The 27525-nt window shown below is 35.6% G+C and overlaps 1 protein-coding gene across 2 annotated transcripts in view; it reads right to left on the bottom strand.

The window, feature by feature from the left end:
* cntn5 (contactin 5) overlaps window positions 1-27143 on the bottom strand; it is a 305321-nt gene extending 278178 nt beyond the window's left edge. For both annotated transcript variants that reach the window (XM_082182883.1, XM_082182882.1), the window contains exon 1: window positions 26718-27143. The gene's annotated coding sequence lies outside the window, so the exon portion shown is untranslated. The remainder of the gene's footprint in view (window positions 1-26717) is intronic.
* Window positions 27144-27525: the final 382 nt, after the last annotated feature.

Below are 27525 nucleotides of genomic sequence, written 5' to 3'. Positions count from 1 at the left end.
GACTCAAAGTTCAAATCTGTGCATACGCATATTTTATAAATGAGGCCCATAAACTGTTATTGGTCACCATCTGATTAACAAACCAATAGCACAAGGGCAACCAATCATAAGTTCAAGCATAAGTCCACCTTAATTATTTTGTTACAAAGTCTGAAAGGTTAAAGAAAACATGCACATACAAATTTGAAGCCATTATAATCTTTTAAAACAGAAATTACTGTTGTTGTTTAACCATTTTTCTCAGAATCATTCTAAGGACCAGAAAACGTCCATGATTACACCGGCTGGAGTAGATTTAAGGTCCCATGATTCCCAAAAATCAGTAACTTCAATTATGTATAAACACAACAACCACAGGAGAAAAAAAATGATTACTTTGGTGATTGTGGTCGGCAAACACATTAAATGCTTACTTTTACAAACACACACGCACCAAAACCTCTGATTATATGCTTAAGTGGAATCTTGAATTTTTCTTTCAGTAGCTTCCTCTCTGAATGTGTTGTTGTGTCCAACGAATCAGCATCGTTAATCCGTCTAAAATGATCCATCTCGCGTATCGAGAGAGCCTTCATCAGTCCAGTCAATTAAGATCTGGCCGTGACAACCATCTAATCGCTTTGCAAAACTAACAATGCTGCTATGACCAATCGAAAGCAGAATTATAAGAAAGCCTGTATCTTCATAAAGACAGTGCGATGCTTTGACATGGCCACATGAGAATGTGAGGATTTCATTGTCACACTCTGTGACTTTCTGATCTCCTCTAATCCCGAGGCAACACGAGCGAGCGAGAGTGCGACAAATACCCGCCTCGCTATACGAGGTTAAAGAAGCCACATGGCATCCCCTTGAATCAGTGCATGCTCTAACAGTGTTATTTTTGTGCTCGTGTGGCAGCAAAAAGCATTATTTTGTTTTCTGTGCCCTCCGGTAGAAGACAAATGTTCCATCTAGGCCTGTCGTGATTATTTGAGATAACGTGATCATTGAAGCTTGTGAGTGGGGAGTGGTTGTCAGGGCTTTACTATGTAGTTGCTAAGAGGTATTTATAGTGTTGTAACGTGGTTGCTAGGATGTTCAGGGTGGCTGCCAGGGACTCAAGTCTCTTTTTTTTTTTTAACCCCATTCTCATGTGCTGGTGTTAACATTTCTGCAAATTGGTTGCTTCTTGCACGTTTCGCAACCCTTTCAAAATTAAATGTCCATTGAGTGGCGGTAAAAGCACGTTCGGTTTTCTTAAAAACCAATAAATGTGAATCTGCCGTTTTATTGCGTTGTTTGTTGAACATATTGTGGCGATTTGGAAATAAAATGTCCAGTGACTGGAATTAAGGGTAATGCTTTGACAAGGGTAATACTAAACCACTAAACTACACTGGCTTTAGTGTTCATTTAAACAGGAAGCTGCATCGAAGTTACATAGATACGTTTTTGGTGTTTTGCAGAAAAGAAGGGGAACATTTTCCCAATGTATTCCCAATATTCTGGCCTGTGGATATGGCTCTGGCCCTTCTTCTAGTGTAAAGGCCCATTCACACCAAGGACGATAACTATAAAGATAATGATAAAGAAAAAAATTATTCTAAATATAGAAGAATTGCAAAGCCCACACCACAACTACAACGATAATGACACAGAGACACAATATCATTGGAATCCCTTTCAGAACAATTCTCCCCAGCTGATGAATGATAAAAACATTGACAGCCAATCAGAATCCATCCTGCTTCAAAGAGCTTGAACACTTACTGCGACAGACGACAAAACTGCAGCGCATGTTTAGAATAAACACAACAATATGGTGTGGGCGCTAATATAGCTATCGTTATCTTTATATTTATCGTTCTTGGTGTGAACGGGCCTTAGGTCTAAAAGATTTTTTAAACATAATGTCTGATCTTTTAGAAGTATTTACAAGTAAAAATAACACCTCTTAACAAGCTGCATTAATTTAGGTATCATTGACGTTTATAGCGTGTCCATAATGGTGCAAGTAATATCCTGAAATTATTAGATTATTATAAATTATTAGTAATACAAATTATTATAACATTTTAATATTTATTATTATTACTAGTTTTAATAAAATATTTTATTATTTATTTTATTTCATGTAAAAGATCTGTAACTGAAATTAAAAATAATAAAACAGAATTAAATCATTAATAGCAATTATTTACATGACAATTATATTTCATACTCCTGACAGTCCTAGATGTTCATGATAAGAACATCACAGGTGACCGAATGTCCGGAGCACAACACAACAGCTTATCATTACCCACCTGTCCTCACAACAGAGCAAAAAAAAAAACATGTGGCAGTTACTATCAGTCCAGCCAGGGGCAATCAGAAATAGGCAAAAGCCACTATCCTGCTGGAAACCTCTCTTGAAAATGCAGATGGAATGATTCTGGCATATGTCACGTTCACAAAGCCGCAGGGAGCCTGTGAAGCTGACGTACAGAGGTTCTGCTTTTGTGGTCCCAACAACAGCTGCACTCAGCCTGGGCTTTGGGACCTCTGTTGGCCCCTGCGGAGCAGAAGACAGAGAAGGATGCCTCGGCCAATTGCTGATGTAAGGATGTGAGAGAATCTTTTTTTTTTTCTTCAAGATGCAAAGTAACCCTCTGAGGTGTTAATTTAGTGAGGGATTCTTATTAGTGTGTCACCGTAATGCACCATTTGGAGGAAGTGTGATGGTTTAAAATCTGACCTGAAAGTCACTGTTCTCTCTGAAATAAGAGAGCAGAATAGATAAATATTCCAAATCAATATCTCTTCCATACCGTTGCTATAAGTCCCCCTGTGGTGAAAACCAAGGTTTTAATGTTGTTTATATGTAAGTGGTGTTTTTAATCTGCTTTAAGACAAACCATGTGCAAATTCATATGTCAACACTATTTCTGAGTGTTTTCTCCTTAAAACTGCAGTGAACCAAAGACAGTCTCAAAAACGTGGTTTGAGATCGCTGGTGTTTCTGACGTCACAAACTACCTTGTAACCAATCACGTCAACCTGTGATCGTCAACGATTGGATCTCTGAGGTGGTGTGAGCGAGTGGAGGCGGGGCTAATTTTCATATTCATAGAACCGCGTATACTGAATGAGGCAAGTGTGTAATAGTTACATTTAAGCTATTTTAAGGCATGAAGATATTTGGGTTTTTTTTTCAATGAAAAAACATTTAAATATCTAGTTTTGGTGATCAAAGATGAGTTTTAAGGGATAACATTATTGACTACAGGGGGACTTTAACATTTTAATGCTATGCTTAAAAAACTACTTAAGCAACCAAACAGAACTGCAAACATTGGCTTCCAAAATACTGAATTGTGTGTTTAAAAAATTGCTAGTCATTTGCATCGTTAAACTTTTTGATGTCACCAACACGGTGACACCAGTAATCAACTATAAAAAAATATTGACTTTATCATATAAATCACTGTTGGCTCTTTAGCTAATTGTCTTTGCTGTCTTTGCTCTCAAACTTTCTGTCAAAAGATTACACACTTCATGCTTTAAATTAATATAGGACAATTAAGTCAAGTGATTTTTTTATTTGTAGCATTTCTCCATGTTGTTCCAAATAAGCTTTATGGCTTAAAGATTCCAGTGAGAAAGTCAAAGGCGAATATGGCAAGACAAATGAAAACTCTTTCATTTTAAGTATTGGAGAGGAAAAACCTTTTAACCAATTAAACTAGGTTGTACAAGAAGCACACAACTAAACAGAAGGGCATGCAGCCATGCTCCAAAATTGTAACTCAAAATGAAATAAGCAGTAGGCAAAACAGCTTATTACTGAACAAAAAGCAAACATTTGATTTTTGCAAGCCTGATTATGGAACTTTAAAGGAGCTAAACAAAAATGTCTAATGATCTGATTCTTATTGTAGTGTATCGTCCTGTACTGCAGGTTGAATGTCCAATTCCAAAGAAATGTTAACCATGAAAAAAAAAAAGTCTAAACTGATAATTTCCTAGTGACTGAGCTTTGTCTGCAGGGGTTTAGGATTTTACACAAAAATGGTTCATTATACTGGTAATTAGTATTTTCTTTGAGTTAGATTTCACCTTTTCATTGTCCGTAAGGCTGGAATTGCTCTGTTTCAGCTAATGCAACTCAGAGCTCACTGGCATGATCGAATGGCCGTGAAAATCCCCAAACAGACTAGATAAGCAAAATTACTTCCCAGACAGGCTTGATCTATTATGTATCTGGACTGAACATTTTGTAGGGCATTTTGTGCTTCGATTGAGACTGCTCTTCTTGTTCAAACAGAAGAAAGGATGGCTGGTGCAAATACAGCTGGTCCTGTAAGAGATGCTTAAAAACCGACACTTAGATTAAACTTCATCTTTCAGCAAGACCAGCTTAGACCAGCATGGCCTTTCTGGAGGTTGAATCAGGAAAATCTTGTAGGATCCCAATTCAAATACGAATCTCATGCAGTTGACAATTATGGTGCAAAAGTTCTAAAAAAAAAGTTCTAAAGATTGCCGAAGACTCTTCAAGAACCGTCCAAAGGATCACATATGAACAAACCTGGTTGAAAAAAACAGATCATAAGGTGGTCACGCTTGTTAGTGGAACATGGTAGCTAGTTGTTACTGGACCAAGATGGTCTAGTTGCTCAGCCAAGACAGCCTGGACCAGATCATTACAAGTTTGGACCAGCTAAAACCCATCTGTGGTTGTGTTGTTGTTGTTTTTTTAACAAGAACAAAATGTACTTTGAGAAAAGTTAAGTGCAACATTTTTAATTCAGTAAAATTAGATTCCAAACACATATTTATGAAGTTCCAGAAATGCTGTGAGAGGTCAAAAATGTATAATGGTCTGGAATTCTGAAAAACAATTTTTTGTCAGTTTGAACCCATTTGTTCCAAACAATGCAAATGTTCCAACTATTAACCCAAATGCATATGACAGGAATAACTTGAATCCCAATGTAAGGCCTGTTTTCTGGGACACAAGTGTGTGTGTGTGCAACACGCACACAGCCTGAGAAAATTTATTTCCATTGTTCCATATCTCAGGAGAAAATGTATGTACTTTTGTATTCCAGTTCTGGCTTTGACAAAACTGCTATTTACCTACAAATAGAGCTATTAGCCCATTGCGTGCTGTATGAGCGTCTGCTTTGAAGAAACGGCTCCTTCAATCAGTCAATTCCATGTGAGACCTACCAAATTATCAAGAGATTGCAGAGCCTTTAAGTCATTATGGTAAAAAGCTGTCATCATTAATTCCAAAAATATCTTCAATTCTTTCTCCATGAGAAGAGAGCTTTTGATCCATTTTGAGCCAGTACAACATTTCCTCAGCATTAAAACCTTCGACAGGCCCACCCGTAACTACCACTTCGTTTGTTAACATTAGTTAATTAATTGAGTATAATTTAAGTAATTATTAACTTTTTACAGCATTTATAAATACACTATTGTTCATTATTAATTCATGTTTGTTCATAACACATGAACTAATGTTCAGTTATACAACTTGAAAATGAAAATGATGTCATCATTTACAGAGTTTCTTTCTTCTGTTGAACATAAAAGAAGATATTTTGAAGAATGTTGGTAACCAGACAGTTTACGGTAGCATTGACTTCCATTGTATTTCCCCTGCTATGGAAGTCAATGGCTACCATCAACTGTCTGGTTACCAACATTCTTCAAAATATCTTTATTTATTTGAGTTGAACTAAAAAGATGACAGAATTTTTCTTTTTGGGTGAACTATCCCTTTAAATTCTGTAGAGTGTCCATTGTTGGTTCTTGAAACCTGATGCATAACCTATGTTAACGAATTAAAATGTATTGTAAAGTGTTACCAATAACTATAGTATACTATTTTTGAAACACAATATTTTTTTTTTATATTGTGAAATTATTAGTCAACAAGAAATAAAATTGGTTCCTATTAATTGCATTCTGCTATGACACACACACGTTTCATGATCCAGTCCAGGGTTATTATCATTAATTAATACAAAAGAAATTGTGTTAATTGAAATAAATCTGAAAATAAAATAAAATAGAATATTAATTTAAAAACTTTAAATGAAAATTGGAAATGTTGCATTGGAAATGTTGCATGTTGCACCACAATTACTGGAAATAAATAAATAACTAAAACTGATATAAAAATAAACTTAATTAAAATAAAACTAATACAGATGACAAGAGCACATAACAAAATTACTAAAAGTAAAAATAAAATGAAAATGAAAACTGACAATATAAAAATAAAAGCAAAATATTAAAATATGAATAAAGCTAGTGTATAAATAGTTCTAAAATAACTAAAAAGATGACAGCATTTTCCTTTGTGGGTGAACTATCCTTTTAAATACTATAGTGTTCATTGTTACCAATAACTATAATATAATACTTTTGAAACAATTTGTTTTATATTGGTAAATTATTAGTCAACATGAAATCAAAATGGACATGCTATTTGGATATGGATATATATGGATATACACTAGTTTTATATTAATAATATAAATATATACTACTATAAATAATACTAAATAACACTGATCCAATGAATTCCTGATGCATAAATGTAAGTCTTGTCCTACATTTCACTGAAATATCTCACATTATGGAAGTAAAATGGGTTGCGATCAGTGTTTCACATTGACGTGATGTGAAGTCTAAAACAGCAGGCATAAATATACACTTTCCCAACATCAGTGTCTTTGTCTTGCCTCGCATCTCGCTGACAGAGATCCAGCCCTGCCCCACCTCACAGCCTGCTATTTGACTTCCTCCAGCACCAGAAAGCCTCTCATTACTGTCCCTCCAGCTTTTAGATCCGCACCTGCCACGCGCTTGTTAGACCGTTCAAAAATAACAAATCAAAGCCAGAGACTCTTTAACACAGCCTGTCCAGATAAGGTCGCTCCACTGTCACATGAAATCAAAAGAGAGTGAGAGAAAGTAGAGGAGCCCTTTCACAGCCTGAGGGTTCAACTGCACCATTATCATCTCTGACATTGCATTCATGTGACAGCAAAGCACCGGGGTCCCCATCCAAACATCGTACCTACGTTACGCATAGAGTTGAAGTTAGCAATCGTGTTTTGGAGAAAACATGGACAAAATCAGTTTTGAGGAACAAGATCAAGCTGTTCCATTCTTCAGCTTTGGTGATATTTATTGCATATTGCAAATTGCATAATTTCAACCAATTAGCATTGTAGCTGAGTAGATACATGTAAAAAAACAAAAAACAAAAGGGCAACACTTTATTTCGATAGAACACTTTAAACGATCTACTAACTAACCTTGCAACTACACAGTACTTGTCAACAGTCAGAGTATTACTGTAGTAGATTGTTGGTCCCACTTTATTAGGTGTCTTTAACTACTTTGTACTAGCATTTAAATTCATAATTTGATACAATGCACTAATTGTGTACATACAGTACATGTTGTTAAAACTTTTTAAGATTACCTGCATGTAATTACATCTATAACTGCACTCTCTATAACTACACATCTCACCCCTAAACATGTCCCTAACCTTACCCGTATCCCACCTCATTAGCAGCAAAAGTGGTTTGCAATACAAAATAAACACTTTACATTGTACATATTTTCTGATGTAAGTACAGAATAGTTAGAGACACCTATAACGTGTGACCAATTGTCTGCTTAATATCTACAAACACTTTATTTTGACAGTCCACCAGACATTCTACCGACTATACCTAACTTTGCAAGTACATGTCAACTTATTTTACAAACCCAGTCTACTAATACTCTAATGAGAGTTAGTTGACATTAACTTGCAAAGTTACTTGTTGTTAGTAGAATGTCTTAAAGTGGACTATCGTAATAAACTGTAAACAACAAAAGTAATAAACACCAATATTAACCAACATATATGTTATAATAACCACAACATTTTAAAATCTTATGAGTTATGATGTAAATTAATTGCTTGCTGAATTATTGTTTTGAATAGAAACAAGTACTGACTCAGCAATGGATCAACCTTTTGCGAATAATCAAAAAGATAGGGGAAAAGGTGTTCACATTTGATTTATTTCTTAATTTTTGATCTATACACTGTACATATACATAAGATAAACATCATTGTATTAACATCACATCTTATTAACATCTCATCTCAATATTAACTAGTTGGATATTGCCAAAAGTTACTTTAAGTTAGAACCATAGCCTTGTGGAGAGCGCACACTGAAGAAAAAAAAAGTTGATGCCTTAAATCTTTAAGTACAAGCAATTTGGATGTTTAAGTCATTTCAACTTAAATTACATTAAACTGACTTTAAAAAATAAGGTGAATCTTGTATAACATAAATAAAAGTTGAAAATTGCTTAACATATTTTACTTAAAGCAATGTAAAAATATACAGTGGCGCAATAATACTTTGGGGTGACTATAGTTTGAGTCCTGAACCTTTCCCAATCCCATTCTCCAGACTTTCCCTGTATTTCCGCAACCTGTCCTATCAATGTTGTTGAAGAAAAACATTAGGCCCACCGTTAGGGTTTCCTTTCCAGTAGTGATACATTCTTTCCTTCGATAGCGATCTCTTTAGTCTCTCATTGAAAGTGTCTCTAAGCTCTCTTATCTCTCCGCCCTCCAGACACGTCTCGTCAGCTCACTCTCCTAAATCTACACCTAATCTCAGATTTATCCGGAATCCAAAATTTGCTCCCATTCCAGGTGTTCACGCAAAGCTTTGTGCTTTCCTTTAAAACAGGGCTGCGGTGTTAAGCTAAACTGTTTACGATGGAACAGATGACTGCCTCTCTACTGTAACATACCCCATGCTGACATCTCCCAGTATGACCAGTTAAGAATAATTAAAACTGATTAGACTTCAATGCCTCCGTAAACAAAGGGATTCAATTAAGTCTGCATCTGCTGAGGTTGAAGAGTTTCACTTTAAATGCAAAACAAGGGAGACACGTTCATATCGCATTTTGCAAATGTGCTTTTAATATTTTATTGAAACTAAATGACTTGGGCCAACAGTCAAATAGCTCGACCTCTGCGTTATTACTCAGAGTCACTTTAAGGTGCCGCCAAGCAGGGAATAATTTGAAATCACACTGAGAGTATTCATTTACCCATCGTGGCATGATCTGGAGTGCAAGACTGACCCAATATAGTCAAAACGGATGGAATCTAGATCTTGATTCAATTTGTGAGCTTTTATCCATCTTTTCCGAGGTCTGATTGAGTGTCTTTGTTTGGGATCTATCAGAATTTTCTGTCCTTCGTGACATTGCTTCACTGAAGAGAGATACAATTAAATCTGAAGTATCTTGTGAATATCTGTTCTATGTGTTTGTCCTGGCGTTGTAACCCTGCACAGGCTACTGCCTCAGGCTATTTGAACGATATGCGTAATGGGAACATGGTAACCTGAATGCCATCACGGAAAGGGGAAAATTGGGTGAATCAATCAAGGTAGGTGAGACACATTTGCTCAAATGCAGTACAGAACTGAGAACTGTGAATTCCCTGCATTGAAGTAAATAGTAGGAGTGTATGTACGGTATGGGTCTTGTTCTAGTAAAAAAAAAAAAAAAACATATTACCTTCTTAGTACAAAATTATGGTGCATGATTCATCTGCATGTTACTCCAAATGCAAAAAAAAAAAAAAAAAAGAGTGACTTTCAAAACAACGTGAAAAAGCTTAGTGTTCCCATTCAACCCAAAGTTCGCAACCTGAATGTTGACAACTTTGATTCATGGAAACATTTTTTGAGCCAACCTATATATATATACATATTATATATCATTGGTGAAACAGCTACAGTACACAGTTACTTTTCAAAGGCCATAAATCAAGATTTGGGCTTTTTCGTCGACATAGTAGTTCCATCATCTACCAGCAGTGGTTAACTGCCAATCAGAAAAGCATTGACCTCATGTTTGGATAATGTTCTGATTCTGAATCCTTCTTTTAAACCTCTCCCTTCATTCTGGTATGCCACACCCACTTTTCACAATCCAATCAATTCTTGACAAATATTTGTCTCATTGAATATCCTGTTTCACTCAAATTACATCAGATTATAGAGTAAAATGTGATGTGAACAGTTTGCAGCTTGATTTTATTTTAGGTAATACATTGTGCATTGTCGTGCTGACACAACATGTTGGTGTTGGTTGATATTTAAATATCTGATAAATAATGCAAGAAAACATTGGAGCTGATTTGAAAAGATTACATATTTTCAGTTATAAATTCTGATTACAACTTTAAATAATAGTGTTCTAAACATCAAACAGAAATGAGCATTAATCAACAACGCCAAAAAGCATCCTCTATGGGATTCCCCATACAATAAGCCAAGATATGCTGGAGCCATGAGACTCCGAGACTGCAGATGTACCAGTCTGAGCAAAATATCATTAGGTCAGAGAGTGAACCGCACTCTGGGCAAGCAACCAGGTTCACCTCCCCTCTGTGGCATCTTCTGCCCAGAAATAACTGTTAGCGACAGAAGATGGAGTGACTCTTCAATGCATTTTCCCATGTGAATGGTTAGAGAGGTTAGTTTAGACCTTAAAGTGCCATGCCTCTTACACTTAGAGCTTGCAGTTCAGATGTTTGTTTAAAAGTTAGCCTACTTTCCAGGCAAGCCACATATCCTCTTTGTTCTATACTTTACAGCATTACTCTAAACTAGTCATATAGAATGTGCTCTCGGGGAGCATTGGGAGCTTCCTTCTGGTTCAGAGCACTTAATTATATCTGTTGACTATGTTCATATCTTTGTTAAATATCTGTCGATGTTATGGATGCTTTAATAAAAAAATGTTTAAGTAAAAATACATTCTCTCAAAGTTTGTCTTGTGGAACTCAACCAATTATTACATATCAAAAACACAATTAACTGATTTCTATTTTTTTTTTTACTTGAGCTGTAATCGAGTCTTGAAAATTCTGCCATGATTTACTCACCCTCAAGTTGTTTCAAACTTGTATACCCTTTCTGGTAACACTTTATAACAACTGCATGCTATTAATCATTAGTTAGGCATTAGTAAATGGTTAATTCATCATTTATAAAGCATTAATAGACCGTAATAAACAGTTTATAAATACAGCTATAAATGCTTTATTATTGCATATATATATAATGTGTTTAAAGGACAAGTTCGGTATTTTACACTTAAAGCCCTGTTTTCAGATCGTTCCTGATGAAATACAATGGTTAAGATTGAAATTTGGACAAATGCTGCTGGCCCGAGAATTTTCGGTTTCTGTGGTAGCACCCCCCCCCACCTCCACAATGGTTCAGGGTCCGAAATTAACTTTTTGGCTCACCTGCCACGGGGACTGGTAGATGAAAAAATCCACCAGCCAAGCATATTTTTTACAGGCCAAAATAATAAACAGCCTTTTTTTGTCACATATACATTAATTTCAGTACATTTAATTGAGATAATAAGGTATTATGTTGAATACAAACCAAAAATTGTCCAAAGCTAAATTTGAAATGTATAAAAAAAAAAAAAATCTATATATTGATCAAAATGAGAGAAATATATGAAATATTACTATCATTGGGGTGAAATTTTTTTTTTGTCAGTTTACCTGACTCACGTGGAAGGGAAGGAAGAACGTACTGGTTCCCTGAGAGATAAGGGAATTGCATTGCATTGCAAACGCTATGAGAAAACTCATTTTCTCGAAAAAAAGAACGGCCATGGTGTATAAAGTCCCTTGCACACTGAGTCCGAAATTCGCATCCTAAATTTCCGCACATTAAAAAATAAATACGACCTCACGTTATGTCAATCACGCTTGTACATTGCCTCCGAAACTTTCGTCCGTCAAAAAAAAAATTTGAATCAGGTTCGATTTTCTGCGTTTTTCGCATCCGTAGCAAGCATTTTGAATGGTGTTTTGACAATTCAAAGCCACCGAATCACGAAAGCGAAAAAACGCATGCGATAATTTCGGACTCAGTGTGCAAGGGCCATAAAGCAGAAGCAGCCTGGCCAGCGGCGGAGTATGCATGATCCGCGAGTTCTGAAGACGTTCTGTACAGCTTAGATGGGTGCGCGACCTGCCAGCAGTGGGAGGACACAAATGTGCGGCGACCGCTTCTTCCAGTGGCGGGAGCTTCACATATCCTTTTTCCTCAGCGCCGTCAACAGATGAGAGCGTTAAGACAAGAGGCAGAAGAGCGCGTGCGCGCTGAAAAGGGCGCGCTGAATATTTCATATTTTGGTATGAACATTCACCCGCCAGTGTGGCGGATAGCCTTTTGAGATTACTCGCCAATCGGAAAATCTACCCGCATTTGGCGCTTAGCGGGTGTTAATTTCGGACCCTGCAATGGTGTTCACTGATATGCTCACACAAAAATCGCTGCAAAAGATGCTTTCCAACAGGTTTTATCGTAGTTTTTCATCCAATACAAGTCAATGGAGTTGGACGATTTTTGTGTGAGCATATCAGTGAACACCCCTGACCACTCGGTGAGTTTCACGTCTTTGTAAACGAAAGTTTAATGCGTTTTAGGAAGGATTATTCCAGTGCACCTATGCAACCATTGTGGAGGTGGGGGGGTGCTACCACAGAAACCGAAAATTCTCGGGCCAGCAGCATTTGTCCAAATTTCAATCTTAACCATTGTATTTCATTAGAAACGATCTGAAAACAGGGCTTTAAGTGTAAAATACCGAACTTGTCCTTTAATAATTGTATTTTCATACTTTATTAATTCTCAATTTAATGATCATTTATAAATGAAGTATTGCATTATTTACAAACCAGTTATTTAGGAGTTGTCAGTGTTTCATAAGATCACTTAGAAAGTGTAAGTAAATGATTAATAAACAATTTATTTACAACTTGTTATTCAGACATATAGTAATAGTTACTTAGTGTGTTAATAAATGCTTTATTAACATGTATTTCTACTGTAATTCATGGTTAATTCAGGTAGTCATAAAGCATTTAGTAGTGGTCAGTTAACTATTTTTGTGAGCTCATCTAAAGTGAGGACTAGTTATGCCTCGGAAAGCATTTACAAAGAAGATTTATAGGCTCAGCCTTCTTTTAAACAGAAAAATAATAATCATAATAATATAAAATTATAATAGAGGTGCACTTTTTTTCACTTAAGCAGCTGCCTCCCAAATGTCTGTGCATGACTATGATTCTAAGTCAAGGTCTGAAAACTTCCTTTTTTAATCATATAGTGATCATCTTCAAAACAAAACAAGCCAGACAAAAGGAAGCAAAAAACCTGAAAAGCTACTGTACAAAAATAAACACACGTGCAGTATGTTGTCTACAAATACAGGCACACAGCACATGTAGATTATTAGGCCACACCATAAACCACATTGCTCAAAGGATACAATAAAATACCTCATGAAACTGTAAGACAACAATGATTTTAGTATGATATTGATTAAAAAAATAAGATTCAGAGTTCAGTTTTGAGGATTTCTCATCTGAACCTTCACCAAGGCGTGCAGACCAACCAGAATCAGATGAGGGAATGAACTTGAAATTATTTTTGAAATAAGGTCAGATGACACAGATCTGATACAGATTTGTGCCAAGAACTGAGAGTGGCATTTCTGGTGTAGAGGCCCGTGGTCATTACGAGAAAAGAGTTGACGTGCCTGAATGACAGGCTGTCTAATTATTTGTTTGGGATTTTGTATCTCTGAGCTACTGTCTGCTGACTGTTGAAGCTCCAGATCAGTGGCAGGTGGGATGTATAATTATCTCAGTCTCCAGAATGATTTATATGCCAAGCATTTGTATACGTCCAAGATGAGTCATCAATATATTTGTTCCATTTTCCAGGAAAAGAACAACTGTACATTTTAATTATGTACATCTGATAAAAGTTTACATTTAGGAGTACACTCGCAAATATTATGCCAACACAATGAGAGATTTTCTAGGGACAATCCAAAAATCAAGTCTGCTAACCAGACGCAGATTGACCAAACCATATTGCAACACTGACAGACTTAAAGGTATAGTTCTCTCAAAAAATAAAATTTGCTGTTCATTTACTCAGCCTTAGGCCATCCAAGATGTAGGTGTTCTTTTTCTTCAGTAGAAGAGTAAAAAAGTTTTCGTCGTCCTTGGTGATTCGTATAATACAAGTCAATATACTGTTACTTAAAAGCATATACAAGCAAAATTAATAACCATGGCTCCTAGGTCTTATGAAGCAAAACCATCGGTCTGTGTAAGAAACTGAACATTATTTACAACATTATTAGCTGTAATCCACAACCTCGACAAACGGTCCTGAGCGTGTTCACAGCAGTCTGGAGCGCAAGCTTCCTGTCGCAATGTCATTTTTTCTTAAAGTCCCCATGAAATCAAAATAGAAGATAGAACAGATCGGCGCATACCAGAAAACGTATCGGACCCATTTGAATTCTGCACGGAATGCTGTGGATTACAGGTAATAATGTTGTAAACAATGCCCAGTTTATTGCACAGACCGATCGTCTCGCTTCATAAGACCTCAATGTATTCTCAGGAGCCACTGGTTTTAATTTTGATTTGCCTGTATGTTATTGTGTTTTTGTTTTTTGTTTTTTTTACTCTCAAAGTGCTAGTTGCCATTGATTTGCATTATATGAAACACAAAGGACCACGGTTTCAGCTAAAGATTTCTTTACTGTTCTACTGAAGAAAAAAAGACATCTACATCTTGGATGGCCTGAGCAATATATTAACAGCAAATTTGAGAATCTCAGTTCTCTCATATTGTACTGAAATATATCACCAGCAGCACTACTGCAAAACTGTGAATACATAAACCTTTTAAATTACATAGAACCTAGATGATTTCTCAAATGCATAAGCATATATTAAATGATTTACAGAATTAGAATATGCATCTATTGTGGGGATTATAAACAACAGCATAAGAAACTGCCTGGAACATGCATTTTAAGATCTTTTCTTAAGACACCAGCTGCGAGAAATCCTGCAGACATTCTTGTCCATTTTCATTTTATTAGTGCGTATCTCAGTCAGTGAAAAGCACTCCAGGTCCTATTATCTTATCTCAGGAAAACGCTGCTGGTTTACCCTATGTATGATGACACAGTTTCTTCAAGCCTCGAGGTGCATCTGTCACTTTCAATTAACCCACACCCCTGGACCGCTGGTTCATGTCAATAACCTTTAGGTAGGGTGAGCGCTATGGCTAAAAGCTTATGTCATGTAACCAGTATATGATAAATTTTATATCACGGTAACAGTATATGCCACAGTACAGTCACATATCGTACTGCTGACAGTAAAACCAAGGCAACTTTAAAACTAACATTTAAAAATGGACAATTTGAATTCCTAATACCAATCTTGATACCACAACAAATACTAAGATATTATATTAAAAAAAAAAAATAATAAAAAAAAATATATATATATATATATATATATATATATATATATATACTGTATATACATGAAAAAAACACACAAAAACACACACATTATATTTAAATAATTTAATTATTATATTATATACATGATTAATGATAATTTACTAATAGATTATAAGTTAAAAAAAAAAAAAAAAAATATATATATATATATATATATATATATATATATATATATAATAAGTGTATTCAAAATAATAATATATTAATGTTTGAATTATGATATATTTCAAAATAGCATCTAAATGGACATGGGGTCTCTCAGGCCCAAAACAGAACAAGAGTGTTAAAGGGATAGTTCACTTTGAAATAAATTTTTGGTATGTTTTAGCTTACCTCAAGGGCATCCAGGATGTAGGTGTCTTTTTTTCCGCAGTAGTTTCAATTTTGATATTTTTAGGTCAAACCGTTCTTGTCTGTCAGTCATATAATGCAGGTCTATGGTCACTGTCTCAAAGAGCATGCACAGAGTCCAAATTAAAACAATTCCCCCGTCGTCCAAATTAAACAATTCCCCATCGTAAGTACACATTGATGGCCTAAGACACGAAATGAGCGGTTTGTGTGAGAAAACGAACAGTATTTATATCGTTTTTACCTCTTGAACACAGCTGCGTCCAAGTGATCAGATCTGACGTGTACGCAGACTGGTGCATAGATATATACACTAGATGTCCGCCCGCGCTCTCAGATCATTTGGACGCAGCTGTGTTCAAGAGGTAAAAGCTCTGTGCTTGTGTTTTGAGACAGTGACCATAGACCTGCATTATATGACTGACAGACAAGAACGGTTTGACCTAAAAATATAAAAATTGAAACTACTGCGGAAAAAAAGACACCTACATCTTGGATGCCCTTGAGGTAAGCTAAAACATACCAAAAATTAATTTCAAAGTGAACTATCCCTTTAAGTAAACAGAGCAAAGACATAAATTAATAACAGTTAACAGCTTTTTCTTGCCAATTACATTTAATAAATATTGATGATTTAATAGAGTGGCAGGTCTATCAGGTAACACATTGGGCATATATATTGTTCCATCTGTTTATATTCACCAAAGACAAAGCTTACCAAGATGGGCATTTTGACAAAGAAGTGCATACGTTTGCCACACACAGATGCATCATCGCAAGGTACAAGAGCTATTCACAGAGAAAGAACCCACATGCACAACTGAGCAATGAAAATCTGCAGGGTAAAGAACTTTAGCATATTTAGTAGGCTACTACCAAATTTGTGCCAAATTATGAGTGCTTTTGACAAAGCTAGTTCTGAGTAACACTTGACCACACATAAATTGTTTTCTGTTACTGTTACACAAAACCATTACGTTTTATATAAGAATTGGTTAAATAAAATTTTTAATTTTAGATGGAGACATCAGACCCTGTCAAACTGTGATGAAAATTAAAATCTAAATTAAACTGCTGTGTGAATTTTAAAGCATATACAGTGAGCTGATATTACATTAATACACTTACTTTAATAGACTTTGTCTATAGGGATACGTTCAAAATTACTTTTTTAAATATTGTATAGCTTACAATATAGCCTATCACCACAGGCGTCATTCACGGTGGAACATGTCTTCACTACTCTTTGTCATGGTCGATTTGGTTTCGGACACTTTTTGAAATAGCTCACGGCAGGGATGATTCTAATACAGGAGCGTGTCCAATTGTTGAACTGGAGTTTTCATTTTGTTAGTAGGTATTAAAATGAGAGGCTATCCGTCTCTTAAATGTGTCATTTGTAACGTTTTTAATCCCCACTCATGATAATGTACATCCACTGACAATTTTAGTTTATTAAAACAAAAGCATTATATTAAGGCGGATTAGATCCAGAATCCCTTGTGTTACCACACAACCAATGAATCATCATGATATCCTCAAGCTGATAGATACACTAACTTCCAAAATCCCCCAAATAAAATGTATCATAAATTTAATTAGAGCACTTGAATATCTGAAAACTGGGTTTTATGTAGAAATAAGCCGCTCGGTGTGCAACTGAAATAGTTTAGTCATAATAATAATACACTGTAAAAAGTGGTAACCTGCAATGGTTACCTTAAATAACTGTTCTTTACTTGACTTAACCCTTAAAACTGTGTTTTGTTTGTATGAATTAATGTATTAATTCAGCAATATTTTTGACTTGAATTAAACCAGTTAATTTAGATGTTATAATTTTAAAGTCATTTAAGAGTTACAGTAGTGGCTGAAATGGACATTTTACATAATTGTGCTTGGAGTCACTTGTTTCATTTGTGATAACAAAATAAAACATAAATTGTGCAGACATCACTTTTTGGCCAGGCTGTCATACAAATAAATATGAACACATGCAAAAACAAGAGAGAACCAATGCAATATTAATAACTGATTATGTTTTAGTCAAGTATGCTTTTTCCTGTGAGCTTTTTGTTTTATTATGCTTTTTTTTTTTTCATAGTAAAATGTAACCTGTAGCCTTAATTTGTCTTTATTGCCAAATCATTTTTGTCAGATAATATCTTAACCAAGTTTAGTGTTTTGTTCTTCCCTCATATTTCAAATAGTAAAAAAAATATATATATATATCTATATCTTCTATATATATCTTATATATCTTATATTTTGATAGTTTAATCAAACTGCATCGTACTATGGTAGTAAAGCAGCGAGTTACGTCGTTGTACGGGAAATGCACCCCTGGACATCACTTTTGGCCACTACTGTATTACAGACCTGATCATCTTTCACATATTATTAATTCATTTAATAAAAAAAGTATAGCAAAATAATATTCATGTGCTATAAATTCTCATGTAATGATGACATCACAACTGACACACACTGGTTTTTATGTTTTATGGGGACTTTCCATAGACGTAATGATTTTAATACTGTACAAACTGTATATTCTATCCCCTTACACTAAACCAACCCCTAAACCTACCCACCACAGAAAACTTCCTGCATTTTTACATTTTCAAAAAAACTGATTCTGTATGATTTATAAGCTTGTTTCCTCATGGGGACCTCAATTTAGGTCCCCACGGTTACACGAGTCCCCATGAGTCAGTGTGCATTCAGTTTGAAGTCCCCACCGGGATAGAAAAACAAAGACACACACGCACACTTCCAAACTCCATCATCACTGTCCCTACCACATTTTAATATGAAGAGCACCCATGCGCACCACTCAACCTAAAAGCTACCAAGACAGAAACCCTCACAGAGATACAGGGTAAAATTACTCAAATAACATTTTAGAGTCATTTACATCAAAGTGCACAGCGTTCTGTAGCGGCTCTGAACCCCAGAGGAGATGGACAAATCTGACCTCACACTTAGAGCAAAAAAACATATACTGCTTTAGTGCACTCAATTACAGTAGCATGCATCCAGTGTGGTGTATGTGTGCTTATGTGTCAAAGAGAGTGAACTTGGGCAAGCAAAGTACTGTATTCCTTATTGCAGTATATGCCAAAGGGGAAGTTAAAAAGCAAAAACACATACTAATGATATCAGAAGTACTCCATTGAATCTATTTACAGATATTTCACAGTTAAAACTCATGTTTTTATTTGCAGTCATCCATTTTCTTTAACTTATTAATATGCAATCAACTGTGCCTGTTTGTTACCGAATTGCAGTGGTGTTTTTTTGTGTTTTTGGCTGGCATACACATAAGTAAGATGGATGTGGCTGTTAACACAACAGTGCAATTAGTAACAGGCATTAGCTGCATCAGCCTTAAGAATGTTCAGATAAAAACAACTGCTCAAACTCCTTATTTCTCCTTTTTACTCCTGATACTTCATAAATCCTAACACATTCACAGCGCAAACACATTTCCGTTAAGCAATATCAGATGATCAGGGGTGCTGTGGTTCTGTAATCAGTGTCATGCTGATATGCAGTACAACAACTTGATTGCAAATGTCCAATTTATTTCAATAAATAAACAAATAAACTAGAAATTAGTATTGTTTCATGTTTACCCATGTCAACTCATGTTTCAGACCAAATCTGACCATTTCTTACTGTTCAAAAGATCGGGGTCTATACATTTTTTTTTATTCTCAAATATGCATTACACTGTTGAAAAGTGACAGTAAAGACTTTTACATTGATACTATTCATGAAGTATCAGTTTACAAAAAATTTAAAATAAAATCCTAATAATTTCTGGAGCAGTAAATCAACATATTAGAATGATTTCTGAGGGATCATGTGACACTGTAGACCGGAGTAATGATGCTGAAAATTCAACTTTGTCATTACAGGAATATATTATTTTAAATATATAAAAAATAGAAAACAGTTATTTTAAATTGTAATAATATTTGACTGTTTTACTGTATAGTTTTGAAAAGTCAAGTCAAGTCAAGTCAAGTTTATTTGTATAGCGCTTTTCACAATACAGATTGTATCAAAGCAGCTTCACAGTATTAAATTAAAATAATACAACAAAGTTTTTTCAAGAGGAATTTATTGATTGATAAAATTAAATATCCCCAAAATATCCCCAACTGAGCAAGCCAAAGGCAACAGTGGCAAGGAACCGAAAAACTTCATCAAGTGACCTAATGGTGTCCTAAAACTCCATCAGGTGACCTAATGGAGAAAACAAAACCTTGGGAGAACCCAGGCTCAGTCGGGGGCCAGTTCTCCTCTGGCATTTATGAGCTAGAGGCCGGATTGTAGTTTGAACTGTAGGATTATAAGAATGCCTGGCTGAAGAGATGCGACTTTAATCTAGTTTTAAACTGGGAGAGCGAGTCTGAGCAACGAACAGTATCAGGAAGACTATTCCAGAGTTTTGGAGCCAAATGTGAAAATGCTCTCCCTCCTTTGGTGGTTCTGGATATCCTAGGTATGACCAAAAGCCTTGAATTTAGTGATCTTAAAGAGTGCGATGGATTATAGGGCGATAGAAGATCTGTTAAATAGACTGGAGCTAAGCCGTTTAGGGCTTTGTAAGTCAGTAGCAATATCTTATAATTAATACGGAGCTTTATAGGTAACCAATGCAGTGATGATAAAATCGGTGTTATATGATCATATTTTCTTGATCTCGTAAGAACTCTAGCGGCGGCATTTTGGACTAACTGTAGCTTGTTTATTGAGGATGCAGGACAACCAGCTAATAAAGCATTACAGTAATCTAGTCTCGAGGTCATGAATGCATGAACTAACTTTTCTGCATCAGAAACTGATAGCATATTACGTAGCTTAGCAATGTTTCTAAGGTGGAAAAAGGCTGTTTTTGTAACATATGAAATATGATTTTCAAAAGACAGGTTGCAATCGAGTATAACACCCAGGTCTTTTACTGTAGAGGATAAAGTAACAGGACATCCTATGATGTTAAAAGCTGACGCAAAGTTTCTCGGGGAACGCAAAACTTTTGTGAGCGAAAGCAAAAACATTGGAATATATTTTATCCTCCCATCTGGTATGTTGTGTCCCTTTAGGGGCTCCGTAGTTTTGAACGTTTGTGTATACATTTAAAATGTGTATTTGCAAGTACAATTGTAACAATTATACTTTAACTTAAACTTTTGGTACTGTATTTGTTGTACTGAATTTAATTTATGACTTTAATAAAAAAAAGAATCAATCTGTCTGAATTCTCCACTGTGTTGAGACATTTGTAACATTAATTTTCTATGCAAGGTTTTTTTGTTTTTTTTTTATGAAATATGCCTTGGACATTTATTCTTTCTTCTTGGAGATTCATCCAGTAAAAGACAATTTCAAAGATAAGCAAAGTTTTAAGAAGTGTAAAATTGCATTTAGGTAAAAAATTGAAATATTGATCCAAGTAAAAACACAGCTTCTTCAAAACAGCGTTCTTCAGAGAGGTAATGCATTTCCATGATTCTTATTTCCCATGCTCATAATAACAGGGTCTGTGTCATTATGGCACACACCTCATCTTCAATGTTTTTCCCTTTTAACTGAATATGGAAGAAACAACAGAAACCCTGACATAAAGTTTTGGAAGACTCCACATGATCGGGTCGTGTGAGCAAGTATGTGTCTGCTGTGTTAAGTCTCCTGAATGAAGGTCTGACCCAGTTGGAGAGTGTCTGAGGCGTTGCTAAGTAACTACTCAAACGGGTCATGCACAGGAGCTGTGGTGAACACCGCATGCGGCCACACCGGGGTGTTTTTAACACCATGACACAATACTCCATGTTTGTCCGCTTCCTTTTCTGTTTATTCTCTAAAATGCAAGCATTTGACCCTGATATACAGGTGTGATTCTTCTTTTTTGAGGCATGCAACATATCCCTGTAAACTCTCCTGTGTACTTAAACTCTAGGCCTGTCATGATTATTGAATAGTTGTCTGATTGTGGTCAAAAAAAAAAAAAGCATTCTTTTTTTTCTTTTTTTTTTCTTGGAATTCCAAATCAATTACCAAATCAAATCAATTAAATCAAGTAAAAATCAAAAAGACTCTTCTTTTTCAGTGTAGCCCACACTTTCCACACATAACTCAATTTTGACCTGTTTAGTCATCATTTTGGAGCATCCCTGCCTGTCAGTGTAGTGAGGCCAATAGGCAATGACATCTGACCTTTAGTTGTAGTATGGATCACATCTTCCAAACTGGCATAGGGTAATGAAACAAAATGCCTGACTTCCACAACTATATATGACTTATATTCTTCATCTCTGCCTTCAACCTCAATGCTTCTATCCTCTTTGATCCTCAACCTCAACGTCTTCCTTGCTTACAACCTTATTTTCTGATCACTTTCATCAATACTTTCTGCAAAAGGAAAAGCTTGTCCTCTCTGTCTTCTATACAACTTCCTAACATCAACCTAAAACACAGGCAAAAATACAAAATATACTGCCTGCCAGTACTGAACAATAGGACATTGTCATTTATGCATGACGAAGATTTTTTTGGTCTTTGAGGTATAATTTTTTTTGACAAAATTTGAATTAACAATGACCAGAAACTTTAGAAAGCAAATATGTTTGCACAATATATATAGTCCTAAAGTCCTAAATATATATATATATGTATGTATTTATTTATTTATTTATTTATTATTATTTATTTATTATTATAAAGGGGTGGTGGTGGCGCAATGGATAAGACACATGCCTTTGGTGTGAGAGACCCGGGTTCGAATCCACTGTGAGACACCAATGTGTCCCTGAGCAAGACACTTAACCCCTAGTTGCTCCAGAGGCGTGCGACCTCTGACATATATAGCAATTGTAAGTCGCTTTGTATAAAAGCGTCAGCTAAATGAATAAATGTAAAATGTAAATTTATTGATTGATTGATTGATTGATTGATTGAATATGTACATGTATTGTCTAGTCTAAAATAAACTCACTATGGTGCCATGTGATACTGTAACATGTGATTAGCATGTGCTAATGTCTCCTTCACTTCTTTGTTAACAAAAATGACAATTACATGGCAAATACATGTTAATTTTATTGGCTGAAGGGAATAATTAGCCTAGAAATCTAGACGCACCCTAGCGGCAGCAAAATGTATTTTACAGCCAGGGTAGTCTAGCAACTCTCCATTGACTTTTGGATGGAAAAACCTAAATTGGGTCAGGCCAATCACATCGTGTATAGAGTAGGCGGGGCTGGCTTAACATATGACGACAGAGTTGCGATGGTTCCCTGCTACTTGAAGACAAAGAATGGCTGCTGCTGCTAGCGAACAGTCTTTCGAATCGGCTTTGGTCGCGACTCTGGAGGACTTGGAGTTAAGTTTTTCTTTGAGAAAAGAGCAAAGAACGGCACTTATGTCATTCTTAAAAAAGGAAGATGTGTTCATAGTTTTGCCGGCCAGATTCAAAAGTTGAATCTATCAACTGACGTTAGCTCCGCTGTTGGGAAAAGGCTCTGGTTGGTTGAAGCACTGTCCTATTGCGTGCACAGGGAATTTGAAAGACAGCCGTTTATCCCGCCCCCTCGGATTGAACCGTGTCTATGGTGAGTTGCCAGACCTAACATCTTGATGTAGGTTTGGCTTGCCAGGCTATAGGAATAATGCATTTACATATGAAGTTCTATATGAAATGACTAAAATGTAATTAAAATTTTTATTTAGCTTGAACAATATTATTGTATTTTAAATGCAATTTTATAATAGTCATTTATAAATGACGATGTCCCATTGAGGGTCAAATTCACATTTTGCCAAAGAATACACACATAAAAAAGAACATGTTACACTGTTGTAAAGATAGTCAGAAGTCTTTCTTCGTAAGAAATTCAGTTTGGTTTTAATAAGACAGCATTATATTATATTATATTATATTATATTATATTATATTATATTATATTATATTATATTATATTATATTATTTGGGTCTGTTTTATTATATATGTTTATTATTATTAAATATACACATTCCAAGTAAAAATAAATAAATAAATAATGTATTAGGCTTACACTGTAAGGGACATCAACAAAACTGAATTAAATTATTAAATCACATTTTTTTTCTTTAATTTAAACAACGTATGCAACAGTTTTGTCTAAAAACAACAACATCAACAAACTAGCTACAAAGCACTCCCTGTTACTTATCTAGTTACCTATCTAACATAAACGTATACCTTCCATTTACACTCAGAGCATGCTGGGGTCTGAAAATCCCTTGCCAAAATGCTGCAATTCTTTCATTGTTTTCAACTGAAATATTGAAAACAACATTATTTTTATTGCAAACCCAGTTCATTGCATAATTCTTTTGAGGCAAAATATTTACTCACATTTTCTGAGCCTTGCTAATATTTGATTCATATCCTCTAATAAAACTTAGTGGACAAAACACAAATAAAAGCACAGCATGCCATTTAATTTCATTAATTGCACACTGCTGCAATGCTTAGAAGATAAAACAGACAATGAATGGAGACAGAAACGGATATTAATATCTTCTAATGCAAAGAGCAGCTGTATTATGGGTATGCAAACATAACATCTCTAAAATAATAACCACCAGACTCTGAAAATGCACGCAGGCGCTATTTCTCTTCTCAGATCTCCAGTCTTGGCTGCCCCTGATGTGGATTCTGCGGGTACTAAAATCAAAGTACCCAATGAATGCAAGACGCCTTTTACGTTCCTACTGTGTGCGCAAAGGAGAATCTAATCAACTTGCTACCCACAAAACAGCAGGGTGCTCCAATTTCATATTTACTCGCAAAGCTAAAACAACCTCATTAAAGTGTTACACACTAATTTAACTGCAAGACAAAAGAAAAATGAACAAGGGAGACACATCTTTATGGATCTAATATTTTCCAGGGAAATCGGATGACTGCTGGAGGCCATCGGGATCGAAAACATGTAATTTAGTTTAAGAAACCATTTTGTGTTGTGGAATAATATCAGCATTCACCGCAGTTAATGTAAATGTAATGTGAGTCAATATGCAAGAGACTTGGTTGATATCTGCTGCTCAAAATGTTAACCACTGGTGAGATGGTCAGCTCTGTCACAAGTCTCAAGTTTATACTTAAAGTTCTCATGCAAATTCTAAACTGCATCATGTAAAAATACTAAATTGAGTAGGCCTAGATTTCTCTCAAGCTTATGTATGGGTTGCTATGCAATTTCGGAACTGTATTCTTGAGAATCAAAGAGAATTTCTTTATGAATCAAAGAGAATTTTCTTTTTCTCTAACCACAATTATGAACTAGAGTACTTGATCCTTAAAGTGAGCTAGATGGTTCAGTCATTCAGAATCATATTCTAATATATCCAGTTAAATTAGAGGTTATTTTAGGTTACCTGACAAAGCCATTTTACAGTGTACTGATCGACCAGTTTTGTTGTTGTTGTTTTTTTGTTCACCAGCTAACAAGCATGTGAACAAAGATAAAAAAAAAAAGAAAAGAAAAGTCCAACAAAGTATACATCAAAAAAGTAAAGAAAATATCACACAAGTTCAACAACAGCACAACGAACAGAATCGTCTTCATTTTGAAAGCAAGACACGAGAACAAATACTGAATGAAAGTGTTTCAGCAAGAAGCGGAGAGCTTACATCAAAGTAAAGTTCAGTTTAAAAACTTTCCAAAGCTTGCTCATGGGACATTTCCGTGACATATTTTCAGTCCGAGGATAACTTTGAAAAGAGGAAAGACATCGCAGGGCCGAAAGCAAAGAGTGGAAATGTTCAGAATTGCACTATTGTTTCTGTGATAACCAACATTCTTCTTGAGGGGCAATAATCTAACAAACAAAGTTTTGCAAATAAACTCACTCTGCTTCCAAAATGAGTAGTCTTGACAGTGGCACTGTTACAACTGGACAACTGTTCAAATCAATCACAGCTTATCTATTCCCCCAAGAGTGAACAAATCACTAATGAGGTCAATATCATCATTCATCTGAATTATCAACACATTGAAAGCAGAGTAGCAATGCAACAAAACTTTTGCGAAGAAAGACAGTAACTCAGTTGAAAAGTTTTTTCAACACCGCCTTGCATGCAAACACATTTGTGAACTTACTCAGGGATCCCCACACCTTTTGACCAATGGATTTATTACTGATAATATCATAGACAATGTTTTAACTAGAAATATATATATTTTCTGTAAAAAAAATATAAAAAAATAAAAATGTCAATGACTTCTCAGGGTCTGGAAATCACAATTTGATGTAATAAATATATATATTCTTGGTAACACTTTACAATAAGGTTCATTTGTTGACATTAATTTATACCAATACATCTTCAGCATTTATTCATCTTAATATTAATTTCAACATGAAAATCAAAGGTTGTATTTGTTAACATTAATTAATGCACTGCGAACTAACATGAACAAACCATGAACAGCTGTATTTGTATTAACTAATATTAACAAAGATTAATACCACTGAAACAAATGTATTGTTAATTGTTACAGTAGTTCATGTTAGTTCATACATTAACTAATGTTAACTAATGAACCTAATTGTAAAGTGTTACCATTTTCTTTTTCAGGTTTTCCATTACTATTGAAACCTAGGTGAATATAAACATCTAGCTGAACATCTATGCATGTTCACAATGCAGGCATTCCACCATTTCTGATCGTTTAAGTGCCAACTGCACATTTGTTCCAATACATCGATGCAGTAAGATATAAACCAGCACTTGCGGTGTTTATGCGTGCATCGTTACCGTGCAACTTGCTTCAGGTGGGACACACGAAACTCTCGGCGCAGCTGTAATTGCAGTGATAAGCAGCATGTTCAGCAGAAATCACACCGACTTACTCTGGATTTTGCAAGAAGAGAAACAGCTCACTCCTCCTTCCTCTTCTCCCGTCTGTAAAGTGATGTTGCTCACGGAGTGTCAAATAGTGACAGGTTTTCTTGAACAAAGCCAAACATGGATAGAAAAGGAACCCCAGACGCTTCAATCCCGTAAGCTTGCTGTATCTCTACAGGACGCGCCGTTGCGCGCGGTAGCGCATCCTTCAAATGTGTGCGAGGCGCGCGATCTTTTCCACCTCTCCGGCTGTGGTCCAAAACCTCACCTACGATTCCTCCTCAGACGCCTCTCTCTCTCTCCCTCCCTTACGACTGAAGCGATATGAAACAGAGAGAGAGGATGCGCAGTGGCTGGCGGAGTGTCTCAGTTCTTGCACGGCGCGTGCTGGAGTCTCGAGCTGCGAGTGTGTTTGAAGCATCTCGCGCGTCTCAGCCTCGTCCTGGAAAAAAACTGCGCGAAACGGCAAGCGCGCATAACCTGAATCACAACAGACCGTTTAGTGTTTTAGAATACATTTATAGAGAATGTTTTTCGATTTTACAATTTTGAAACGCAGTTATAGGAAAAATAACTTTGATATTCCCAGTCGCAATTAACTCAGTCTTAGACAGTATTAAATGCTCAACAGTTCTCTGGTATTGAAACTAAACCGTTGAAACCTAAATCGCGTTTACTGAATCCCCCTGGGAAAAATGACAACAGCATAAACCAGATAAAACCAGCTTAAACCGTGGTTAGCTTAATGGTTTAAGATGGTCTTCTGGCAAAGCACCCAAAACCACCAGCCAACAAAGCCAGCTAAGATATCAA

This window comes from Leuciscus leuciscus, assembly GCF_965113295.1.
Source record: "Leuciscus leuciscus genome assembly, chromosome: 10".
Lineage (NCBI taxonomy): Eukaryota > Metazoa > Chordata > Actinopteri > Cypriniformes > Leuciscidae > Leuciscus > Leuciscus leuciscus.
This window is presented reverse-complemented; position numbering and strand designations above follow the sequence as displayed.